We start from the raw sequence: 20,625 nt of genomic DNA on the forward strand, positions 1-20,625 counted from the left end.
TGTTATCATTTGTCAGTCAATTTGCAAGCAGCAAGATTCCACAAACAGCAAGGAGATAATGACCTGTTATCTACGAACAAGGAGTAGGAGTAGGCCATTTGGCCCCTCAAGCCTGTTTGTGGCTGATCTGATAGTAACCTCAAATCTGCATCCCGTCTACCCACGATCACTCCTCTAAGATTGCTGGCACCTTGCTGAAAGGGTGAGAGTCCAGAAAAAGCTCTTGGAACTTCTTATAGCTTGCTCACCAAGAATCTATCCACGTTGGCCCTTTTTCTGCATTCTAATCCTTTCAGCAAGGAGCCAGCAAGCTTCTGCACCTTCTCAGCTCCCCAGGACTTTTCTTGAGCCCCCAACTACACAGGGCCATTTAACAACAACAACACTTCTGCTACCTTGAGCCAACTAACACGCTCACGTTTTCCCCTGCTTAGAATGCTCACTCTCCCAACAAACACCCAATTGATTGCCCAATCAATTGAAACCCTAGAACCTTGTGAGGCCTCACAAGAACAGGATATGGCGCTCGACTCAGATCGACAGTTCCGATGCGCCACAGCGAAAAACTGCACCGATCTCCTCAGAAGACAAACATGGGACACGGTGGACAGAGTACCCTTTGTCGTCCAGTACTTCCCCGGAGCGGAGAAGCTACGACATCTTCTCCGGAGTCTTCAATGTATCATTGATGAAGATGAACATCTCGCCAGGGCCATCCCCACACCCCCACTCCTTGCTTTCAGACAACCACTCAACCTCAAACAGACCTTTGTTCGCAGCAAACTACCCAGTCTTCAGAAGAACAGTGACCACAATACCACACAAACTTGCCACAGCAATCTCTGCAAGACATGCCGGATCATCAACACGGATGATATCATCACACGTGAGAATACCATCCACCAGGTACACGGTAAATACTCTTGCAACTCGGCCAACGTTGCCTACCTGATTCCTTGTAAGAAAGGATGTCCCGAAGCATGGTACACTGGGGAGACCATGCAGACGCTATGACAGCGGATGAATGAACCTCGCTTGACAATCACCAGGCAAGACTGTTCGCTTCCTGTTGGCGAACACTTCAGTAGTCACGGGCATTCAGCCTCTGACCTTTGGGTAAGCATTCTCCAACGCGGCCTTCACGACACACAACAGCGCAGAGTCGCTGAGCAGAGACTGATAGTCAAGTTCCTCACATGTGAGGACGGTCTGAACAGGGATCTTGGGTTCATGTCGCACTATCTGTACCCCCCATGACTTGCAAAACCTCACTTACTGTACTGTGTGGAGACAATACACATCTCTTTAACCTGTGATCAGTGCTCCTTCCACTCACATTGTCAGCCTCTTTAAGACTTGAACAGCAGGTTAGGTGTAAAGATTCGCATTCTAATCAGTAATCTGTAAACTGTCTGTGCTTTATACGCTCTGTCTAAGGCCAGAACTCTCCATTCACCTGACGAAGGGGCTAACCCGAAATCTAGTGAGTTTACTATCAAATAAATCGGTTGGACTTAAACTTGGTGTTGTCAGACGTTTTACTGTGTTTACCCCAGTCCAACGTCGGCATATCCACATCATTCCTTTTGTGGACCAACATGTTTATTAAAGATTTGTTGAAAATTAAATATCTAAATAACTTACAATATGTGCAGCATTAATTGGCACCTCAGCTGACTTGAGGTATCTAGGTGTCATTGACATTTCTAGGATTCTCTTCCACTGAAACACAAGATTTATTGCTTGAAAAGATGGATGATGGAAGATCTAATTTAATCAGAGCAGGAGGATCAACCTTCTCTAAACATTGGTAGGTACCCAAAAGCAACCTGGATATTATCCTTCCTCCTGCTTATTTTCCCCCTCAGTGAATGTCCCCAGCTTTGTTAGCCCTCTGGATATTCCTTGTGCAGGCCCCGAGCGTGTCCAATTCCAATCCTTGGCGTTTTTGGCAGTCAACATTGCACCCAAAGAAAATGGAACTTGGTGCAATCCATTTCTGAGAGACACGATTTGGTGCTGGAGGTCAAACTAAAAAACATTAGTGACTAAATCTATTAATGCTGTTTGGAAAGAGGTGTCGACCATAAGATATAGAAGCAGAATTAAGCTATTCGGCCCATTGAGTTTGTTCTGTCTTTTGATCATGGCTGATATGTTTATCAACCTCATTCTCCCTGCCCTTTTTCCGTAACCTTTGATCCCCTTACCAATCAAGAACCTATCTATCCCTGTCGTAAATGTACTCAATGACCTGGCCTCTACAGCCCTCTGTGACAATGAATTCCACAGATCCACCACCCTCTGGCTGAAGAAATTCCTCCCCATCTTGGTTCTGAAGGGTTGTCCCTTTACTCTGACGTGGTGCCCTCAAATCCTAATCTCTCCTTCTAATGGAAACATCATCTTCACATTCACTCTATCCAGGCCTTTCAATATTCTGTAAGTTTCACTAAGATCCCCCCCTCATCCTTCCAATCACTATCTGGTACAGACCCAGAGTCCTCGAACACTCCTCATACATCAAGCCTTTCATTCCTGGGATTATTTACATGAATATCCTCTATGACGTACCATAAGTTAACAATATCAGAAGTACATTTGGAGATCAAAAATACACTAGGGTAGATCACAAAAGCATACTTTGTTCCATGCAATGCAAATATTGGAGGCTGAAGAACCATGAATGGTTGAGACCATAACTAAGAAAGTAGTCATGAAAATTCACGTACAGTTGCTGTAAATTGCGATGAGCTAATTTGCAGAATCAGCAAAAGTATTTGTGATTATTTCATTACCAGATCACCTAGCTGTTAGAGTATTGCAGCAAGGGCAGGAGATGTTTTATCAACAAACTTTAAAATGGAACGAACAGCATGGACTTGTATTTCTGGATAGCCTCGTTGCCAAATATTGAGGCAAACAGGCCCCAGTTGACACGGACTGATGGCACATCTAGCAATGTGGTTTTGTGTTCGGTTCATTGCTACACCCTTTCAGCTTGTCACGTGCAAAATTTTTGTTCATGCACTGTACAATTTAGGTTTCTCCCAGCCTATGTTCTTGCAGCTTCTCTGAGCTAAAATACCACGTGAACTTTTTTCAAGTCCTCAAAGAATTGCTACAGTGCAGAAGGAGGCCATTTGGCCCATCAAGCCTATACCAACAACAATCCCACCCAGTTCCTATCCCTGCCACCCCACGTATTTACCCAGCTAATCCTCCAATACTAGGATCAATTTAGCATAGCCAGTCGACCTAACCTGCACATCTTTGGAGTGTGGGAGAAAACCGGAGCAGCCAGAGGAAACCCACGCAGACACAGGGAGAATGTGCAGTCTCCACAGAGGCAGTCACCCAAGGTTGGGTTCGAACCTGGGTCCCTGGCGCTGTGGGGGAGCGATGCTTGCTACCGTGTCGCCCTTTTGAATCACGAATTTATGTTCTGTTCCACTGGCTATGCCAGTAGAAGTAGTGAACTTTTATCAGCTGTGATTTATGCAGCACGACCCAGTAGATGGCAAAACTCTCTGCTTCTTTCCATGTATTTTGCAGAATTGAAATGGTTGTTTTTGAGACTTGGTTTAACATCATTTTGTGATGTTGTTGATGCCTGCTGGTCTCCGGCCAAAGTTTCTGCATAGCTCCATCTGCTGTGAGCTTGTGTTTCATTTTTATAACTTGCAGCTTTGTTAGAAATTGTGGTAAGTTCCACTGAATAATCTCACCTTTTTCCTTGTCTTCAGGCCCCCCCCCAAGTGGCACAATGCAAATTTCCATCAACTCATGGATTTCCATTATCACTGGCCAAAGCTCTGGAATCCCCTCTGTAAGCTTCTCTGCCTTGTTATCTTGCTGCCATTATTCAAAATGGTGCTTAAAAATTACCTCTTTAAGCATTTGCTCACCTACCATTTGAGGCCTGTTTGCTTCAATATTTGATGATTGAGATTTTTGAACAGGTAACCAAGAAGGTAGATGAGGTCAGTGCAGTTGATGTTGTCTACATGGACTTTAGCAAGGCCTTTGACAAGGTACCGCATGGTAGGTTGTTGCATAATCTCATGGGATCCAGCATAAAGTATCCAAATGGATACAAACTTGTCTTCTTGACAGAAGCCAGAGGGTGCTTGTAGAGGGTTGTTTTTCAAACTGGAGGTCTGTGACCAGCGATGTGCCTCAGGGATCAGTGCTGGTCCACTGTTACTTGTCATTTATATTAATGATTTGGATGAGAATATAGGAAGCATAGTTAGTAAATTTGCAGATGACACTAAGATTGGTGGCATAGTGGACAGTGAAGAAAGTTATCTCCAATTGCAACGGGATCTTGATCAATTGGGCCAGTGGGCTGACAAATGGCAGATGGAGTTTAATTTAGACCAGTGTGAGGTGATGCATTTTGGTAGATTGAACTAGGGCAGAACTTACTCAGTTAATGGTAGGCCGTTGGGGAGAGTTACAGAACAAAGAGATCTAGGGGTACAGGTTCATAACTCCTTGAAAGTGGAATCACAGATGGACAGAGTGGTGAAGAAGGCATTCGGCATGCTTGGTTTCATCAGTCAGAACATTGAATACAGGAGTTGGAATGTCTTGTTGAAGTTGTACAAGACATTGGTAAGGCCACACTTGGAATACTGTGTGCAATTCTGGTCGCCCTATTATAGAAAGGATATTATTAAACTAGAAGAGTGCAGAAAAGATTTACTAGGATGCTACCGGGACTTGATGGATTGAGTTATAAGGAGAGGCTGGATATGGAGAGGGACTTTTTTCTCTGGAACGTAGAAGATTGAGGGGTGATCTTATAGAGGTCTTTAAAATAATAAGGGGCATAGATTAGCTAGATAGTTAATATCTTTTCCCAAAGGTAGGGGAATTTAAGACTAGAGGGCATAGGTTTAAGGTGAGAGGGGAGAGATACAAAAGTGTCCAGAGGGGCACTTTTCTCACACATGGAACAAGGTGCCAGTGGCACTCATAGAGGCGGGTACAATTTTGTCTTTTAAAAAGCATTTAGCTAGTTACATGGGTACGATGGGTATAGAAGGATATAGGCCAAATGCGGGCAATTGGGATTAGCTTAGGGGTTTTTAAAAAAAAAAGGCAACATGGACAAGTTGGGCCAAAGGACCTGTTTCCATACTGTAAACCTCTCTGACTCTAACCTAATAACAAATAGTGTGACTTTCGAATTGAAAGCTGTCTGATAATGTTGCTGTGAATCCCACCACAACAGATGGTAGAATTCAATTTTAAAAAATCTGGAATTAAGAATCTACTGATGACCATGAAACCATCGTCAATTGTCGGAAAAACCCAACTGGATCACTAATGTCCTTTAGGGAAGGAAATCTGTTTACCTTACCTGATCTGGCCTACATGCGACTCTAAAGCCATAGCCAGAGGTTGACTCTCAACTGGCTTCCAAGGTCAACTAAGGATGGGTGATAAATGCTGGACAGCAACACCCACGTCCTACAAATGAATAAAAAAGATGGAACTTGGGGTGATTTTCTGCGCTAATAGTTGTTTTGGCTGCATGTTGTTTGCGATGAACAGGATATCACGGATGTGATTTATCACATCTGTGATAAAAGCATAATAATGTGAAAGCAAAATACTGTGGATGCTGGAATCTGTGTCAGATTTGCTGAGATTTTCCAGCATATTCTATACACACAAAGTAATGTTATTTCTGAAAATCTGAAATTCAAGCAGGAAGTTCTGGAAAAATTCAGCAGGTCTGGCAGCATCTGTGGAGAGAGAAACGTTGTATGTGACTCTCCTTTGGAAGTCAGAGGAAGGAGAACTTTCTTTCCCATGCCACTTTCACCTTCTTGTTCACCTCTGAGACTGGAAATGCTGGAATGAGCACCTCATGCCAGAGAGACCAGAACATGGTTGTCTCCCATCCGTTGACTGTCTCTATACTTCCTGCTGCCTCGGCAAAGCAGTCAGCATAATTAAGGACCCCACACATCCCGAATATTCTCTCTTCCACCTTCTTCCATCGAGAAAAAGATACGAAAGTCTGAGATCATGTACCAATCAACTCAAGAACAGCTTCTTCCATGCTGCTGTCAGACTTTTGAATGGACCTACCTTGCATTAAGTTGGTCTTTCTCTACACTCTGGCTATGGCTGTAACACCACATTCTTCACACTCTCGTTTCCTTCTCTACGAACGGTATGCTTTGTCTGTATAGCACACAAAAAACAATACTTTTCACTGTATGTTAATACATGTTACAATAATAAATCAAATCAAATGGTTGTCAGTTGAGACTAGGATTAGAACAGGGGTGAATGTGTGATGTTCTGACTTGGCAGGACTAGGGTAATACGTGTCTGTTTGGAAATGTCTGGCTTTCACTCGGATACAAGATAAGAGACAGAAATCACTTGGCGATATTAAACAGAAAATGCTGGAAATGTTCAGCTGGTCTGGAAGCATTTGTAGAGACAGAAGACCCTTTGTCTTGACCTACTGAGTATTTCCAGCATTTTCTGTTTTCGCTGCAGGTTTTCAGCATCTGCAGTATTTTGCTTGAGCATGAGTAAACAGTTGCTGTTCAGGCTAGAGGGGGTTCTGCAGTGGAGTAACCTCAGGGGTCATTGTTGGGAAGACTGCTCTTCGTGATATTTACCGAATGTCCTTGACGTGGGAATACAGAGTATAATTTTGAAGTTGGCAGAGGACACAAAACTCACAATATTACCAGTGATGAGGAACTTCAGTTGTATGGACAGACTGGAGAAACTGGCTTTGTTCTCCTTTAGAATAGGAATGAAGGTGATATTTGAGAGGTTTTAAACATCTTGAAGAGTTTTGGTCGAGTAAGGAAGGAGAGATGAGTCAGTAATCAGTACAGGAGGATGCAAGTATTATAGAGAGATAAAACTTATGAGGTAATGTAGAGTAGTGCATTAACATAAGAAGCATGCATGAATAAGTTTATTTATTAGTGACAAGTAGGTTTATATTAACACTGCAATGAAGTTACTGTGAAAATCTCCCAGTCACTACACTCCGGCGCCTGTTCGGGTATACTGAGGTAGAATTCAGCACAACCAACCCACTTAACCAGCAGGTCTTTCACACTGTGGGAGGAAGGAGATGTAGACATGGGGAGAATGTGCAAACTCCAGGCAATTATGATGTCAGATCATATGACTAAGAAGTAAGAGCGATCTGGAGAGAGATGTTCTATCCTTGTACAGCGGTCCAAATATATAAATATTTGCTGTAACTAAAAATGAATGGTTTTGGAAACTATGGACTTGAGCAGCTTATTCAGGGAAAGGTAATCCCCAAAGCCCCTGTCCAGACCCTGACCACACAACAAAACTATGAAAGGGGACATCTTAAGATAATTGACAAAAGGACTAGAGATGACATGAGAAATACAATATAAGCAGCAAATAATGACCTGGATACATTGTTTGAAAGGATGGTATAAGCAAATTTAATAATTTTCAAAAGGGAATTGGATAAATACTTGGAGAAAAACATGTAGGGTTATGCAGAAAGTAGTGATAGCTCTTTCAAAGAGCTACTACAGGCATTATGGGCTGAATGGCCTCCTGTTTTGTATCATGATTCTGTGAATGAACAACAGACTGTATATTAATGCACATTGTTACAAGCATGAGGCTCATAAGACAATATCTTTAATTTATATTAAAATGGAAGAAGCAAAGGGGTCAGGTAACCTCTGATTTCTAGTTACTACAAGGATTAGCTTGGGTAAGGCTTAAAGAACAGGTTGCTTTACTGGGAAGAAGGCGTAAAGTAAACAATACCAGAACAGCTGTACTAATGGTGGATGAAAAGTTAGTCTCCAAGTCCCGGGCTAGGGGAAATGTCAGTTTTGTAAATGGTTATGCTTTAAACTGCCTGCTTCGAGTTAAATTTAAGTTGGGTATTCAGAAAATAACTTTCATTTCTGCTTGGATAAAAGACCCATGCAATTTACATTGTTATGGAGATGGGCTTTGGAAGAGGAAGATTCCATAGGAAGTCATTGCAGGATTAGGTTGCAAGGTTTCCTAAAATGTCACTGAACCTCTATCAGTCTGTGGAATCAGAGAAAGATAGAGAAAGAGGGCAATTGGAGACAAAGTTTCTGTTGCTCACTGCACAGAATGTCAGTGGGAGCTCTTGCTTAGATTGAAAAGATTAAATTTGAGAGGGTATAAACAAGGCTGGAAGATTTACCTACCTTTGTTGGAGGGAAAAATCTCCAGTTCATCTGGGATTAGGAGTTGTCCAGCTCAGAATTAGAAGTAAGCCCTTGGAAACATCTTGGACTAGTTCAGTGGAAAAACAAATGTCAACTCATTGGAATAACTATGGAGGGGATTTCTGGTGGTTCTAAAAGTTAATAACTTTTCTGCAGTTTAGAGTATAAGTTGCCTACTGAAATTGTATTTACATAAGAACATAAGAAATAGGAGCAGGAGTAGGCCATCTAGCCCTTCGAGCCTGCCCCGCCATTCAATAAGATCATGGCTGATCTGTCGTGGCTCAGTTCCACTTTCCCGCCCTCTCCCCATAACCCTTAATCCCCTCTCTTATCAAGAACCCATCAACCCGCGTCTTAAAAATATTTAGCGAGGCAGCCTCCACCACTTCAACGGGCAGAGAATTCCAGAGATTCACCACCCTTTGAGTGAAGAAGTTCCTCCTCAACTCCATTCTAAACCGCCTCCCCTTTATCTTGAGGCTGTGCCCCCTAGTCCTACTGTCTTTTTTGAGCGGGAAGAGTCTCTCCACCTCTATCCTATCCATCCCATTCATCATCTTATACGTCTCAATGAGATCTCCCCTCATTCTTCTAAACTCTAACGAGTACAAGCCTAGTTTATTCAGCCTCTCCTCATAGCTCAATCCCCTCAACTCCAGTATCAGCCTAGTAAACCTCCTCTGCACTCCCTCCAGGGCCAAAATATCCTTGCGCAGGTGCGGCGCCCAAAACTGCACACAGTACTCCAGCTGCGGCCTCACCAATGCCCTATACAGCTGCAGCAAGACCTCCCTACTTTTATATTCAATCCCCCTCGCTATGAAGGCCAGCATCCCATTCGCCTTCCTGACCACCTGCTGCACCTGCAAGCTGGGTTTTTGCGACTCATGCACAAGGACCCTGAGGTCCCTCTGCACCGTCGCCTGCTGCAGTTTTTCGCCACGTAAGTAATAGTCCTTCCTATCATTCTTCCTACCAAAGTGGACCACCTCACACTTGCCAACATTAAATTCCATTTGCCATTTCCTGGCCCATTCGCCCAGCCTATCTAGATCCTTCTGCAGACTCTCCACACCCTCCGCACAATTTGCCTTTCCCCCAATCTTGGTGTCATCAGCAAATTTCGACACCCTGCACTGGGTTCCCTCCTCCAGATCATCTATATAAATGGTAAATAGCTGAGGCCCCAGCACCGACCCCTGGGGCACCCCACTAGTCACCAACCGCCAATCCGAATAGCACCCATTGACCCCCACTCTCTGCCTCCTATTTGACAACCAATCCTCTATCCACGCTAACACCCTACCCCCAACTCCATGTCCCCTGACCTTCTGCAATAACCTCTTGTGAGGTACCTTGTCAAACGCCTTCTGAAAATCCAGAAAGACCACATCCACCGGCTCTCCTCTATCCACCGCCCTAGACACATCCTCATAGAACTCCAGTAAATTTGTCAGACACGACTTCCCTTTAATGAAACCGTGTTGCGTCCGCTCTATCAAGCAATTCCCTTCAAGATGCCTCGCAATTTCCTCCTTAATGACGGATTCTAACATTTTACCTACCACAGACATTAAACTAACCGGCCTATAATTCCCCGCCTATTCCCCGTATTTGGTCAATGTTTCTTTTAGTTTGTTACAGTAAAGTTCTTAAAACTTGAAATCTTATCCTGTGCTCCTGTCAGCTAGCCACAGGAAGTTTGATTGTTCTTTAAAAAAGTTACCTTCCTTCTACAGGGATTGCAATGCCAGGCGGATTTGAAATAAATGTTAGAATCATTAAGTAACTGCTTGCTGTTGGTGAATTTTGTCATTTAAACTTGTATAAGCTGCATAGTCACAGCTCAATGGTGTTGGATGAAATTGAGTTGCCTTTGGAATCACGGTTACAAGTGAAATGGTAAATTCTGACCGATTCATGCTGCATGATAGCAGATGGAGAATTTTACAGCTTACTATTAATGGGTAGCAACAATAATGGTGAACGGTAATAAATATAACAAAAAAATGAACGGCTGACACAGGGCTAGTAAAATAAACTTGTTCACAATTCTCTGGGAACAAATTTAGATCTATCACTGTATGGTTACTATTTTCGCGTTGTAAGTGATGATTAGTCGTTATTCTTATATCCCCATTAAAAATGCGAACGGAACAAAGTATTGCATCCCACGTAAGTGTATCATGTTTTTTGTGGGAAGGCTGCAGCATTGGCAAGTACATTACATTATGAGCTGTGTTATGTTCGATGGCCTGGTTGAGATAAATTGGCCCAGCACTCTGCAATCTGAGCCCACGATATGCTGCAGACCCGGGTGATTCCTGACCCACATTTTGATACTGATGTAAACAATTGCAGTTGGGCTGAAAGCTTTCTGACTGTGCGGGGGCCCCACTGAGAGAATCACACTGTGTGCTGTCTCCATCTCTGACAGAAAAGACTTCTCCTGTTCACCACTAAACTTTTGCTGAAGTCTCGAAAGGCTGTCTTAGATATGCAAGGGCTGCAAGAATCCGCCAGTCAGAGTATTAACATGTAGCAATCCTGTTTAGTTATTTTTTCTGTATTATTTTTAAATTGCTCCTTATTTAAGCCCTCGCTCAGAGAATAAAACGTAGAGCTGCTTCAGCACGCATTAAATCTGTTGAAAGGTATAAACTGGCTGGCGCGACTTGATTATTCGATGGTTTATTGCACACTTAATTTAGCACAGTGCGGATATATTTTCAGTGTGACAAATTCATGTGTAATCTAACGCCCCTGTTTAAAAAAAATAGAAATCTGGTGTATTCAGAATGTTTGGAGCTGTGAGCCCAGAGCGATGGGATTCGGTGTCAGTGCGATTCAGGGAAATTCGCAGCAGTTGAACACGAGAGAGCTGTTTGATCTCGGCTGTCGGTCTGCTTTGTCCCTGGTTTAGTTGGAGCCGGGGACATGAGGACTGTGTGGAAGGGACGGGGTTGGGGTGGGGGCTCGGTTTGCTGGCTACCGGCATGTCCCACCGAGGCAGGGTGTGTGGTGTCCTGTCTGGGGGCTGCAGTGGTGGCTGGTGGGGGTGGGGGTGGGGAGAGCGTGGGGGTGGGGAGGTTGCAATGCATTCAGTCACCTGGCCGCTCTAAAGGCATGTGATAGTCAGAGGGAGCAGATGGGCAGCTCCTGTGTGCTGTGAATTGCCTGGATGTGACATGCTCTCTCTGTCCCGGCTATCATTTCCTCATGTTTTACATCTCCGCTCCATTCAGTGAGGGACTGTTTCCCAGCCACCAGGCAGCTTATTGGCTGACTTCAGCTGAAACTAACCCACGCTTGCGGGATTTCAGATCCCTCTCTTGCTTATTCTGCCCCAAGTTGGAGAACACATCGCAGTTTGTGTGAAATCTCCCTACAGGAAGAATTTAAGCTCTGCGACTTCCTACCTCTTGTGGAATTGTTGATTACTGTGGGACCTGAGTATGATTTTTTGCGACATGAACTCGGGGACTAACTCCATAAAGATTCAGCTGCAGAATGGAATCCGCTTCAGCACCTATCAGGTAAACTGTTTACTCCTGGAGTGATTGTGGATTGGGGGGAGGGGGTGAGGAGGATACAAAATATGTCAAATGAAGTGCTTGCTTTGTAAGGCTGTCGATCCTGGATTTCATTGCAGACTTAGATGGTGTAGCTATAGAAATAGAATTGCTTCTGTGCAGTTTTTTCTCTCTCTCAAGTAATTTCTAATGAATGAGTTGTTCCTCCTTTATAAGGCTGTTCCAGAAGGGCAGTGGGAGAGCATCATTATTTACGACTGTAGCAATGATTGTTGCAGAGGCATTGGAGAGGGCAGATTGTGTAAAGCAGAAGAGAATGCAACTGATTCACATTCGCTCTGAGCTGCCGAGGAGTTGGAATGATTGCCAAATGTGTTCGACCTGTGACAGCGGGAGTCCCACAGATGAATACTAAACTGAAATCTAATAATTTCTGTAACCTAAAATAAAAACCCAGCGAGGAGGTGGATGGAGCATGTGATATAATGAGGATTGTTCCAGAATTTTAAAATGCTTTAATATCAGTTGTGTTTTGGTACAACAATTCTTTCAATTCATTGGCTGAATTCAGGTTGTCAGAAAAGAATGGATTTGTCAGTCAAGTGATTTAGATGAGCATTGATCATTGGGTGGCACAGTGGTTAGCACTGCTGCCTGAGCATCAGGATGCATGTTCAATTCCCAGCCTGGGTCACTGCCTGTGTGGAGTTTGCACATTCTTCCCGTGTCTGTGTGGGTTTCCTCCGAGTGCTCCAATTTCCTCCCACAGTCCAAAGACCTGTGGGTCAGATAGATTGGCCATTCTAAATTGTCCCTTAGTGTCAGGGGAACTAGCTAGAGTAAATACATGGGGTTATGGAGATGGGGCCTGAGTGGGATTGTGGTCGGTGCAGACTTGATGGGCTGAATGGTGGCCTCCTGCAGTGTATGATTCAATGAGTTGATTCTTTGATGAGGTATAAAGTTGAGGAGTTGCCAAATATATTTTTGCTAACTGGAATAATTTTTTTTAGCTTCATGGCTTCATACTGCCTGAATGTATTTTTTACTATTGTTCTATTTATTGCAACTTTTAAATCTGTTTTTTCTTTGTCTTTGTGTTTTGGAGTCCCCAAATAGACTTTTGTAGAAATCTGGTTTGTTGTGTCAGGAGAGAGACTGAGGAGTGCCTGCAGTTCACTGCTGACATGGAGCTGGTGGCAGTGTTGCTTTTGCTGTGATTAACAGAGCAGCTTTGCTTCGATCTCCTCAAACAGCTTGCTTTAACTAGGGAACATCTAGAAATAATTAAAACAATTGTCTGGTCTTCAAAATCACTTGCGGATCAGGTAACCCTATAAATGACTTGCCGTTGTTGGCAGATTTACTGTTGAGACCTGAAAGGAAAAATGCAGAAACTTGGTTATCTGACACACAATTAACAAAATAACTTAATTGTTGCTTCTCCAAAGAGACTGTTATACCAAGGATGATTTTCTAAGGAAGCAGATTGGGTACTGAGGATGTTCGTATTTGTTCTTGGATTGGCTGACCTGGGTAGCATGGTGGTCAGAATCATAGATTCCCAACTGTGCACAAGGAGGCCATTCAGCCCATCGAGTCTGCAGCAATTCAAACATCTTCTTACCCAGGTTGCATCCCCCTGACCCCACATATTTACCCCATTAATCCTCCCAACCTATAGATCTTGGGACACTGAAGAGCAACTTAGCATGATCAATCCACCTAACCCACCCATCTTTGGACTGTGGGAGAAAACTGGAGCACCTGGAGGAAACCCACGCAGACATGGGGAGAGCCTGCAGATTCCTTACAGACAGTGACTTGTGGCCGGAATTAAACTTGCATCTCTGGCGTTGTGAGGCCTCCGTACTAAGCACTGTGCTACTGTGCCATCCAAAATTACCATTGCTTCTTCACAGCATCAGGGAACCAGGTTCAATTCCAGTCTTGGCTGACTGTGTGGAATTTGCTCATTCTGCTCATGTGGGTTTCCTTTGGATGCTCTGGCTTACTCCCACAGCCCAAAGATATGCAGATGAGGTGGATTGGTCTTGGTAAATTATCTCTTGGTGTTCCAAGATGTGTATGTTTAGGGGAATTAGCCATGGTAAATTTGTGAGTTTGTGGAAGTGGGGTGTGCTGGGTAAGATGCTCTTTTGGAGAGTCAGAGCAAACTTGATGGATCGAATGGCCACTGTAGGGAATCTGTGGTTGTTGGGACTGGGTCAGTGGTGTGCAAACTTACAAACCTCAGATTCATTGTGTTTGTACCCAGTGTTGGCATAGTGCTGATGTTTCATCCATATGATGAAAAGGTTTATGGATGAAAAGGGATTGGTTTAGGTTAGAGGGTCATTGCTTTTTTAATTGGTCGGCGCAACGTCGTGGGCCGAAGGGCCTGTTCGGCGCTGTAATGTTCTATGTTCTATATGCACTGGCATCCTCATGACTCATTCTGCAAGGCTAACACTCCATTTAGCAATGCCGGCAGTGTGTTTAGGGCCTGGTAATCAGTGTAATGCTGGTAAGAAAAGGCCTGAGGATTGAATCATTTTAATTGCCTTCACCCAGCCAACAGGATTTAAAATGCAGAGGTGAACCCATCCGAGTTTTGGAGAATAAAGCTGTTAACTGAATGCCATATAATTTTTACTTTATAATTCACTGTTGAAGGCAATTTTCCTGCAGTAACATAGTAGTAGTAAATCAAGGTCATTGCTGGTTTCTGTGAAAAAATACTTCCAAAGTAAAATTTACACAATATTATGTCATTTTTTAAAAACACTCAATGTAAACAGCAAATATTTCTAAATGCACAAAAATGAACAAGGGTTCAGGTTATTTGCATTTTTCATTATGCCACCATAGGGTCGCACAGTGGTTAGCGCTGCTGCCTCACCATGCCAGGGACCCGGATTTGATTCCCAGCTTGGGTCACTGTGTGGATTTGCATGTTCTCCCTGAACCTGCGTGGGTTTCCTCTGGATGCTCCAGTTTCCTCCCCATTTGGGAAGGCGTGCTGGTTAGGTGCGTTGATCCAACAGTCACCGGAATGTAGCGACTAAGGGAATTTCACAGTAACTTCATTGCGTTGTTACCGTAAGCCTTACTTGTGGCTAATAATAAAATTTTAAAAGAACTCATTAAAACTTAATTCTGAAATCCTTTAAACTCCACAAAATCCAAGCCATTAAAAAAGAAACACATTTTCCAAGGGTAGGGGATTGAAGGATAAATAAAAGGGCCTGGAACAGGCCAATCTGAATTAAACGTCAAATACTTTAATAAGGGGTCCTTCACTGTGTGATCTGCAGGGAGTGTGATGGTGGAGCCACATTTAGGAGGCAGGGAGCTTAACTTGTGTTGCATCTTTCGGAGACATTTTCTTAAAGGGAAAGGAATTCTAGTGTCGTGAACCATGTAGGTTTATAAATCCATTTTGCTGATATTATTGATCCTAATTTCTTGAATCATGATGCTGTCTGGTCATTGTAAAGTCTTTCAAATAAAAAATATATCCTGATTGTTACATAGAACATAGAACATTACAGCGCAGTCCAGGCCCTTCGGCTCTCTGTTGCGCCAACCAGTGATCGAATTGAGAATTTTGCAGGGAGTTTCAAATATGGTTACAAACTCAACTGAACATTATTGGGTTACTTGAAAGTATAGGTGAAGGATTGTGGATGTTATTGGTTAGTGGTTAGCACTGCTGCCTCACAGTGCCAGGGACCCAGGTTCAGTTCTGGCCTTGGGTCACCGTCTTCGTGGATTTTGAGTTCTCCCACATTCTGCCTGGTTCCTTCAGGTGCTCCGGTTTCTTCCCACAGTCCAAAGATGTTCAAGTTAGGCTAAATTGCTCCTTAATGTCAGGGAGATTAGCAGTGTAAATAAAGGGTGTTACTCGGATCGATCCTGGGTGGGATTGTTGTCACTGCTGGCTCGAATGGACTGAATGGCCTCCTCCTCCACTGTAGAAATTCTGCAATTCTACACTTCTGTAACTTAAGAAAAGGCCTCAGCAATGGCTTATCTCAAGTGTTGACCCCTTGTGGAGAAGGGGGACCCCCTGCGTGAGACTGCACCCATGGTAGGCATGAACGGTTGATGGAGTGACGCATCTATATGATCTTGTAATACTGTTAATTAATCAGGATTGGAATAATTGCAAACTAATATCGCAGAAGAGTTGTAACATAAGAAACTGGTAATTGTAGGTCTTTTCACAAAGTTGTCAAGTTGCTACGCATGGAGAGTTATGAATAATAACAAACATTATATACATGAAACCAAAACCCACGCAGTATTTCCATGCGAGTAAACATATTCACCTGAATGGGGGTCATTTTGAAAGCTTCTTTAAACTTTGCTGAGGGCATATGGTAGTCATGATGTGGGAATGCCGGCGTTGGACTGGCATAAACACAGTAAAAAGTCTGACAACACCAGGTTTAAGTCCAACCGATTTATTTGATAATACTCACAAGCTTTCGAGGGGACTGTCTCTTCGTCAGGTGAATGGAGAGTATTATCAAATAAATCGGTTGGACTTAAACCTGGTGTTGTCAGACTTTTTACTGGGCATATGGTAGCACAGTGGTTAGCACTGCAGCCTCACAGTGCCAGGGAGCCAAGTTCAGTTCCGGCCTTGGCCACTCTGTGTGGAGTTTGCACCTTCTCCCCGTATCTACAGTGGTTTCCTCCGGGTGCTCCGGTTGTGTCTCACTCCCAAACATGGGTGTGTTATATTGATTGGCCATGCTAAGTTGACCCTTAGTGTCATGGGACTAACAGGGTAAACACTTGGGCTTACATGGATGTGTTGGGCCTGGGTGGGATTGTTTTTGGTACAGACTTGATGGACTGAATGCCTTCCTACTTGCACTGTAGGAATTCTATGATTCTAGTGAACTTGCGGAGTGGGGAAACACAGATATAAACCCATGTATGTGCAACCTGTTGCCTGACTGCTGTCTGTGGCTGAAATGTTGAAAGCTCCTCGGGACAGTCTCTCCCAGAAGAAAGCAAAGTAGTTAGCATTTCTGCTTAAACTCCCTGCAAGTGTTCAAGTAGTTACAGAATGTTCACTCTGTGGGACAGTGGAAGCTGAAGGTGCATTTTGTCCAATATCAGTGCCTTATCAGGAATGCCCTATTTCCTGAAATGAATGATCTTGAGTTTTGGTAATTGTCTTTCTGGTGGGCAGGACTACCTGATGTCCTGAAATAAATAGCACAGAATTGATAGAGGTACGTCTGGTTGATGTATATATTGGGGGTTGTGTTATAACCATGATTACTTGCTTTAATACAAGTCCCTTTCTCGTTTTCTTATAAATGTAGCATGAAGCCGGATTTCTTTCTGTCTCATTGCAAATTTTCTCAAATCATAGCATGAACAAAGAAGGAGGCCATTCAGCCCTCTATGCCTCTGCTGGGTGCAGTAGAAGTAAAAAGGTTTGGTGAAAATACACATTTGTGACTTGGAAATGGCCAACTCAACTTTGGTTGACTTTTTTTTTCTTCTTCAGTTGGACCCAATTATCTTAGCACTGCAGATTTTACATTTGTGATGTTTTAATGTTTATTTATTAATGTCACAAGTGGGCTTACTCCGGTACCTGTTCGGGTACGCTGAGGGAGAATTTAGCATGCCAATGCACCTAACCAGTATGTCTTTTAGATTGTGGGTGGAAACTGGAGCACTCGGCGGAATCCCACACAGACAGTGATCCAAGCTGGGAATTGAACCTGGGTCCTTGGCGCAGTGAGGCAGCAGTGCTAACCACTGTCCTACCATGCCAACAGTGGCTGCTGAGCTCAATGAAATAATTTATTGACATATATCAGCTGTTATGTTGTATTTTCCTATGGGGCAAGGAATATGAAACAAGATTTTGTTTAAAGTACTCCTATTGGACGATGGTCTAACCGCATCTCACTTCAAGGAAATAGCATAAGGAACAGAAGTAACTCTGTGGCACGTTTCTGAGGAACAGACAGATCTGTTGTAACTGAGATCGAGGAAGGTTGTGTCACATCTTCTGATAGAACAGGCCTAATTCTTGCTTTTCCAAATACTATTATTTGCTCTAGTAAAACAGTTTGGTTATGTTATTCATGTCAAATATCAAATTGTTCCTGAAAAGGTTTGTCTTTGGGATGTAGGCAGATAAAACTGTACTTATTACCCCTCTCTTGTCCTTCCGAGAAGATGGTGTTGCACCTTTTCCTGAAATTGCTGCTGTCTTTGTGATGACAGGCTTGCTCAGTGACATTAGGTATGGAATTCAGGGATCTTAACCCAGTGACAGTGAAGAAACAGTGATATACCTATCAGTTCGGATGGTATGCAAGTTGCTGGTAGTGATGTCATCAAAATGTCACTGTTCTTGTTTTTCTCTGTGACAAACTTTGCACAGGAGGGAAATGGTGTTGAAGTAACCCTGGTGGGTATTCCAAGTTGCCAGCACCAGGAGCTTCTGCTGGAAGGAGTGAAAGGAATGGCATAGATCAAGCGAGCCACACTGTCCTGGATGCTGTCGACTTTCTTTAATTGACGAGAAGAAGTGGTGGGATAGCTTTTCCTCTTTCCCTGTGCGTGGTTGTTTCTAAAAAGATCTATTTTCCTGAGTCTGTGTTTTAAGAGGAAAACATTGCTGTTCTGATGGGCTCCTTTCCTTGGTTCTTTTGCGGATGAATGGAAGTTGAAAGCCTCTAGATTTTCGAATGAAGGCAGGCTAGGCTTCTGTAGTACTCTTGCAGATGGAAACAAATTAGGCCCCCTGCAGTGCCAATGTAGACTGATTGTTTAGCCAGGGTTTTGTTGTTCTTGTTGTAAAATAGTGCAGTCTCATAGAACATAGAACATTACAGCGCAGAACAGGCCCTTCGGCCCACGATGTTGCGCCGACCAGTTAAAAAACAATGACCCACTAATCTAAACCAATCCCTTCTTGTCCATAAACCTATCCACGGATTTCTTAAACGCCCCCAAACTAGGCGCATTTACAACTGCAGCAGGCAGGGCATTCCAATCCCTCACCACCCTCTGGGTAAAGAACCTACCCCTGACATCCGTCCTATAACTACCCCCCCTTAATTTAAAGCCATGCCCCCTCGTGCTAGCTTTCTCCATCCGAGGAAAAAGGCTATCACTATCCACCCTATCTAAACCTCTAATCATCTTATATGTTTCAATAAGATCCCCTCTTAGCCGCCTTCTTTCTAGCGAAAACAACCCCAAATCCCTCAGTCTCTCCTCATAGGACTTCCCCTCCATACCAGGCAACATCCTGGTAAACCTCCTCTGCACCCTCTCTAAAGCCTCCACATCCTTCCTGTAATGTGGGGACCAGAACTGCACACAGTACTCCAAGTGCGGCCGCACCAGAGTTGTGTACAGTTGCAACATGACGCTGCGACTCCTAAATTCAATCCCCCTACCGATAAACGCCAAGACACCGTATGCCTTCTTAACAACCTTATCTACTTGATTCCCAACTTTCAGGGATCTATGTACACATACACCTAGATCCCTCTGTTCATCCACACTATTCAAAGTCCTCCCGTTAGCCTTATACTCGACACATCTGTTATTCCTACCAAAGTGAATTACCTCACACTTCTCCGCATTAAACTCCATCCGCCACCTCTCGGCCCAGCTCTGCAACCTGTCTAAGTCTCCCTGCAAACTATGACACCCTTCCTCACAATCTACCACACCTCCAACTTTGGCGTCATCAGCAAATTTACTAATCCACCCAACTATACCCTCATCCAGATCATTAATAAAAATTACAAACAGCAGTGGCCCCAAAACAGATCCCTGAGGCACACCACTCGTAACCGAACTCCATGACGACTATTTACCATCAACCACCACCCTCTGTCTCCTATCTGCTAGCCAATTCCTGATCCAATTACCTAGATTACCCTCAATCCCATACATCTGCATTTTCTGCAGAAGCCTACCATGGTGAACCTTATCAAACGCCTTACTAAAATCCATATATACCACGTCAATTGCCTTACCCCCATCCACCTCTTTGGTCACTTTCTCAAAAAACTCAATAAGGTTAGTAAGGCACGACCTCCCCGCTACAAAACCATGCTGACTACCTCCAATCAATTCATTACTCTCCAAATAACTATAAATCCTATCCCTAATAATTTTTTCTAAAAATGATGTTGCAATGATGTCTGCTCTTGGTTCGAGACTCTGTTGGCCCTGACTGGTTCTTGGAGCAATAAGATGTCATCTCAAATTAGTTTTGGTCATGTGTCCACTGAATCAATACTTCTGTTATCCAAACAGATCGTACAATGTTTGAAGCCATTGCCACACTGGCCAATGAATTTTAACTGTTCACACCTACTTTTGGCAATCATGGTTTCTTCAAACCCTTTTGTTAGGTTTCAGTTTTCAGAACCATTGTATTTGTGTGTCTGTAAATATCCAGACAATAGGAACTGCAAGTTCCACAAGGGATCTCACATCCTGAATGCCTTTTCAAGGAAGGGTTTCCCACGCAAACATTTTAATGACTTTCCAGAGATATGAGTTAGCCCCTGTCTGTGCAGAATTCGAGAGATACCTGATCCCCTGAATTGCATGTTGGGTCAAGATTAATTGTTCACATTCCGTGCTTTATTTTAGAAAGGGGAAATGTATTTGTACATTCACAGGGATATTGTGCAAGCATGACACTTCTTACTTTTTGATGCAAATACAGCTATCTAAATGACTAGTGGTGGATGGGATTGAGGAATGAGGAGATGGACCACTTGTGGAAAGGGCATGAGCTTTCCCCTCACCATGATATGTTTTTGACATAG

General features: G+C 43.5%; 1 protein-coding gene across 1 annotated transcript in view; it reads left to right on the top strand.

Moving 5' to 3' along the window:
- The window catches only part of ppfia4 (PTPRF interacting protein alpha 4), a 607,182-nt gene that overhangs the window by 208,445 nt on the left and 378,112 nt on the right, over positions 1-20,625 (top strand). The window lies entirely within an intron of this gene.

This window comes from Carcharhinus amblyrhynchos, chromosome 22 (genome assembly GCF_965287045.1).
Source record: "Carcharhinus amblyrhynchos chromosome 22, sCarAmb.v2.hapA, whole genome shotgun sequence".
NCBI lineage: Eukaryota > Metazoa > Chordata > Chondrichthyes > Carcharhiniformes > Carcharhinidae > Carcharhinus > Carcharhinus amblyrhynchos.